The sequence below is a fragment of the Lolium rigidum genome, chromosome 3 (genome assembly GCF_022539505.1).
Source record: "Lolium rigidum isolate FL_2022 chromosome 3, APGP_CSIRO_Lrig_0.1, whole genome shotgun sequence".
Taxonomy (NCBI): domain Eukaryota; kingdom Viridiplantae; phylum Streptophyta; class Magnoliopsida; order Poales; family Poaceae; genus Lolium; species Lolium rigidum.
This window is the reverse complement of record NC_061510.1, coordinates 97293118-97299874: the sequence shown is the minus strand read 5'-3', so window position 1 is coordinate 97299874 and position 6757 is coordinate 97293118.

Here is a 6757-nt window from a genome sequence, read left to right as displayed (position 1 = left end):
TAGTGCATATGTGTTCCCTGTGTTATGTTGTAGGTTAGTTGGTCATGCCTGTAGTGTTACCTGAATGTAAAGAGGGTGTGCTGGTATGGTAATTTAGGTGTAGGTGTGTCACATGAATGGTTAGGTGTAGGCAGATTGAGGAAATTTGAATGAAACTAGTGTGCTGGTATGGTAATCTATTTGTACTGTGTGGAATTTCAAATGAATGAATGAAGCTTGTTCTTCTCCTTTAACATTTGCAGTAAGGTATGTGTCATATGTGGTAATTTAAATGTAATGAACTTGTCATTTGCAGTATGGATGTAAGGAAAGAAAGAGAATACTAATGCTTTTCATCATAGATAGATACAATGCAATTAGCTTGTCATTTCAGAGCTGTCTGAAATGAGCTTTTCATCATAGACAGTAAAAATGGTTAGCAACCACAGAAATACAATTGCACACAGTAACCAGTGAACTAGAATAGAGTGAGCTTTTCATTTCAGAGAGTACAAATGTTTAGCCACCAGAGAAATACAATTACAAGAGCTTTCAATTTCAGAGACTATAAATGATCTATGTAAATATGAAGTAAATATTGTCATCGAACACAAAATGTAAATATCTGGAATGTAAAAAATAGTAATTGTGTAATAGCCAGTATATGAATTTAAATCATGTCTTCAGATGGTGGTGCAAGGAACTTCCTGTGCATCAACATTTAAATCTGGGATCTGAGTAGTTCTTCTCTGTTCATCACCAAACAGTAGATGATAAGTACTTCCAGGACATGTATTGTATGCTTCTGTCCTTGCTTGGCTTTTTCTCCCAATATGTTGAGCCTCAGGAACACTACTGGTACCTTTCTCTGAATTGAACAAAAAATTGAAATCACCATCTGTTTGTCACATTGGAGGAATATATGAAAATGAGGACTACAAAAAAAAGTAGCAATATACCTGTTGTATTATTTTCTTGCCTTTTCTTCCCCTTTCCTCTCCATGTATTGATGTTTCCTTGCTCAGTTACTACATCTTCCTCTTAATGTAACAAAAAAATGAAATCACCGTATGTTTCTCACATTGGAGGAAGATATGAAAATGTGTATTATTTCCTTGCCTTTTCTTCCCCTATCATCTACATGTAATGTTGCTTCCTTGCTCAGTTACTAAATCTTCCCTCCTAGTTGATGCCCTTCCTCTATTGCTACTCCTTCCTCTGCCTCTACCTCGTGTCAAGCTTCCTCTAGTTGATGCAGTAGTAACTCTTTGTCTTGATGTTGGAATATTGTCTCTAGCAGCAGTTACAAAGGCATTTTCTGGCAATGGACCTAGAAACCTGCTAACTGGCACATGCTTTCTCTCCTACAGGAAAAGGTATGTAAGTATCCTCATTTTGTGACAATGGACAGTAGGTATGTAACTAACCTCTTGTTGCATCATGTGCACCATGCTATCCTCTTGTTCTATATGATCCATAGAAGGGTTTGGAATGTGTGGGATCACATGTTGTAGAAAAATTTAGTACAGAATAGGTTATGCATTTTACATGGTGCCACAAATATTTGCACAAAATAAAAATGTACCTCAACAATAGATGGGATGTCTAGTTCTTCATCCTCATCAATAATATTATTTTGAGACTGCTCTACTAGCCTGTGAAGATATTTCTGGTGACCCTTCTTGTTGTGATCAGCTTTACCACATATAGAGCAATGTATAGTCACCCCTGCCTTTGTAAACACCTTTACACATTTCTTTATTTTCTCCTCAGGTACCTTCTTCCTATTTTTCTTTGGCCTTCCCATAACTTTGGTGAATAGAGGTGGATGTATTGACACAACATTCATATTTTCCCAAAATACTCTCCCTCTCAAGGGTGCCAACTTGTATGCATAAGCTTTGTTGAATGCATCAACAGTGTAGCAACTATGTACTAGGTTTTCAGGATTAATCCTATCTTTTCTACAGCATGCTATCACATGGTGACATGGTATTCCAGTAAGTTGCCATCTCTTGCAATCACATGTTCTTGCATTGAAATCTACACTATATTCTTTCTCAAACTCATGACTGGAAACAGAGTACAGGTAGTTACCAGCAGGAGTGACCTTACATTCATTGCTCCATTCTATGGATTTGTCCAACTTCTTCTTTATCTTTGGACAAATTCTACCTTTCATCTTCTCAGTTTTTTTTTTTTTTTTGCTTTCAGTCCTCTGGAGAATCTTGTAGAATATAGTTTCCAACATGGATAAGAAAGGCATCTCCCTGGCTTCTAAAATGTAGCTGAATTGAAATTTAGATAAGCATGTATCAGAACAATTTTTCAAGTTTGGATTTATATAGCAAAATATGTAGTAAAAACTTAAACTATACCTATTGAACACCTCTGAATGATTGTTCAACAACATGTCACACTTCAAGAATTCACTGAAAAATGCTTTTACCCATGTTGTAGGCACAAGATCTTCAATCCAAGAATAAGCACCTGCAATATCAACTTTAAGCTTATCCATACTTCTCTCATACTTGGGAATACTAGTTGACCTTGCAATAGCCCAAACATCATTTTTTAATGTCTCTCCTCTATGCCCTGCCCTTTGAAAGTTTTGAATCATATGCCTAACACAAAATCCGTGTTCTGCATCTGGGAACACCTTCTCTACATCATTTATTAGGCCCTACAAAAATTTACTAGTTGCAATCATAATTGTCCACACTTTGGAAAAAAAGGAACTTTAGTCCACACTTTGTGCATTACATACCTTCTGTTTGTCACTCATAATTGTCCATGGAGCAGTGTTGGTAATGTTGAGATCGTCTCGAAGGTTTGTCAGAAACCATTCCCAAGAACTTGTGCATTCAACCTCAGCTAGACCAAATGCAACTAGGAAGATGCAATCATTGGGGTCAATTCCAATTGTTGTCAGAAGCACACCTATGTATTTAGTTTTTATATGGCAGCCATCTAAACATATGAAAGGCCTACAACTAGCAAGGAAACCTCTCTTGCAGGCATCATAACTCCAATAAACAGTGGCCAAATGCTCCTTATGATCTGGACTTTCAGGATCATTAACTGAATTTGTTGTCACAAAGAACTTAGAACCAGGATTGCTTCTTCTTAACTCTTGGCCATAGTCCATTAGCTGTATGAACTGCCCTTCCGCATCACCATGTATTTATAATAGTGCTGCTTTCCTTGCTCTATTTAGCTTCCATCTCTCTGGACACATTTTGAATTCCCTTAGCATCTTAGCAGCAAAGCTCTTTAGATCTAACTTCTGGTTGTCTCTGAATTCATGCATGAACTTCTCTGTTAGAACTTTGGCAGTTATTGCACTTACTGGGAAGCTACCCTCACAGTTGTGAGTTCCATCATATTCAGTGACTATGAGGGAACCAGACCTGCTTGAAGCTTTAATATACCAGGGACAACCAGGAGCACAAACAGCCTTAAACCTTCTTCTCTCATTTCTCAACTTCTTGATTTTTACTCTATTCCTTATTGCATATGTAGTGACTGCCTTCCTCACCTCCTCAACACCACTAAATAGCATTCCAATCTTGAAAGTGGGATTGTCCATATCGACTCCAGGATTAAATTCTTTCATGTTAACCATCAAGTGTTGTCTATTTTCTGCATCAAGATTAAGGTCATCATCCTCCAGGGCATCCTCATCTTCATTTTCTTGACACAACTCCTCCTCATTGTGATCATTCACTGACTTGTCAACATTGTCAGCAAACAAATCATCATCCCCATCTTCAGCATCAAAATCACTATCATAGAACTCGAAGTCATCATCATCACTATCACTGTCATATGAGTCTGCACATTCCACATCTTGCTTTTCTGCGCTAACCATACCTGCTGAATGTGAAGATGTATTGCTGGTCAAGGGAACATAAGCTTCATCATTAACATCTGTTGGTGGCCTCTGAGTAGATGTTTGCCCCACAATTACAACATGCCTTAATCCCTTGAGGAAATTGGTGTGATCAACAAACAAGACAAGTGTCTTATGATATTTGCTGGCATTTATCATCTCCCTTATGTGCGATTGTTTCTCAATAAGAACCATTGGCAACAAAGTGGTACAAGATTACAGATTATTGACAAAGGGAATGAACAATGGAAAAGCTTGATGTTCATGGAAATCTTTACTGTTGGAGCCTGGTGCATATGGAAAGAAAGGAACGACATGATTTTAAAAAATATAGCTCCAACATTGCAATCCTGGAAGAGAAGGTTCAAGGAGATTTTCCCGTTGCTAATTCATAGATCCAAAGAGGAGTTGCACTCCTTTATTCTAGACCTTTCAAACAACCTCTAGAAAGTAGTCCTTCCTCCTCACACCCTTGCTTTTGGGGATACTTTCCCCATAGATGTACAGTGTATGATGTAATCTGATATCTATACAGTAATATAAAAAGGAAAACAGTAGTAGCCTTTTCTACTGTTAAAGTTTCAAAAAAAAGAACCAGACCATCCTTCATGTCCTTCCCAGGCAATAACCAGTACACTGATGTTCTCTCATCTCTCTCATGGCCCAAGATTCTAAGAATTTCATTAATCCATGATGTTGACCATGTGTCAATAGTCAAGTTGTCACAGAATGAAGAAGTTCTAGTAACATAATCCAAATTTGCTCTCAATCCACACAAAAAAAAAACCCATTATGTACTACTTCAATAGAGAACATATCACATTCTTCACTTGGGAACAAAACTGCACAGAAAATGAATAATATAAGAAACTATTCATGTTACAGTAAGAGGCGTCTTACAGTAATGCACCTCAAATATACATCTATGACAGTAGTATAAAAGTAATATCACTAATCATGTCATACTTCGTAAGGCATAATTCAGTTCTCAAAAAATTATACAACAAAGATCAGCTCCAACATCCATTGACTTCATCAAAATTTCACATAACTGAAACTCACAGTTACAGTTTCAGTAACTGAAACTGAATTGACAAACATAGTTTCAATTCAGTTAAACTGTCATACTCTGAATTTTGTACAAAATCACATGGTATTATCACGAACTATCAAACCATTCATACTAAAACATTAACCAACAAACACCAACACTCCAAGTTAACACTGCTCAACCTAAATCTACTGAAACTATTGCCGCCGACGCGCACGTTCAAAACCGGGATGAACTGATCATCCAATTGCCTACCAATGGTACTACTTGCTTTCCTTCCCAGAACTTGATGTACCAATGGTAGTAATTGATGTTCCAACCTATTTCCACTCCTTACTCCACCTAAACTAGATTGGATTGTCCGCCCACCTACAATACCACCACCATCGATCACCGCCGCGAGACAAAACTTCAGAAGCGAGAGAGAGAACCACCAGTACCGTAATGGGGCGGATCCTCACGGAAGTCGCGATAGTGCATCTCCGGCGAGATATAGCCATAATCGAGGACGCGGAGGACGTCACCACCTCACCGTCGCCGCCCGCCAACTTCTCCTGAACTATCGGGAGTTGCTGGTTTCTGTTGTTCCAGGATGCAGCGATTATGGGCTTGTTTCAGTACGATGCCTCTTTCAGGAACTTCCTCACAAAGGGGTGGGAGGAGCAAGGACAGAAGGACTCCTCTTCTCTGGACTTTTTTGCAAAAAAAACGATTCGTTCAACTCAGCCACGCGGTCAAATCTATCCAAAAACATTCAAATTTGCTCCAATTCATCCACTTTGGACCAATCTGCATCCGGGTTGCAAGTTGTGGGACTACTTTTGTCACATTTGCAAGATCTGGGACTAAACTGCTCCCGGGTTGCAAATTGTGGGACTAAAAGTGTATATACCTCTTAGAAAAAAATTCCTATTAATGTTTTAGGTGATTACATGTTAAGTAGTACTCCCTCCATTTCATGGAAGATGATTCAGTGTCTATATACTTCCAATTTTAGACAACATCAAGCATCTTTCGTGGGATGGAGGGAGTAATTAAGTTAATATACGTGAGTAGAAAATATACAAGATCATCTCCAATAGACATCCTAATTAACGTGGATTCCTAAAATTAGTTGTCCAGTTCTCCTCTTCACAACGGATAATTTGGGGCTGCTCACTATATTCGATGATTCCTGTTTGGAGAAGAATCATCAAAATATTTAACAGTGGCATCATTATAAAAGATCCCAGTAAGTATATGTAGGAAAAACTTATATGATGTCTGGTCCTGCACTCCATTGCAACGGTGCGGTGGTGATCGGGGGTGCCTTCATCCATTGGTGTTCCGGTGATTTCTACCCTTCCCTGCGTTTTATCCACTCCTAACACCGTCAGCAAACTCTCCCCGTCAAAAGGAATAACGAGAGAGGACAATGAACATTGGTTAGGCATGGGAAAAGCAAGGAGAAGGGCAGAGGGGAAGTGCTTGGGATACATAGAATGAATCATGGAGGCGGCATCCAATCGGAGGGATACATAGTTGATTGATGCCGCAAGGCCAATGATGTCGCCGAGAGGAAGAACAAGAAGTTGATTCAAGCCACATGGAGTTCAAGTCTCCAGAGACTTGAACTCCGCCAACATTGTCATTGCGGCATAAATCAACGTCCGGTTCTTCCTCTTGGAGACACCATTTTATTGGCGTGACGTTGATGGCGTCTCTTCGAGGATGAATAACTAGGGCAAGGCGACCATGGAGTAGAGCAAGAAAGATGAAGGCGAGGACTCTAGCTACACCGGCTAGAGATCTCCATGGGACACATAGTACGCTCTTCTCTCTTTTTGGTGTGTCGA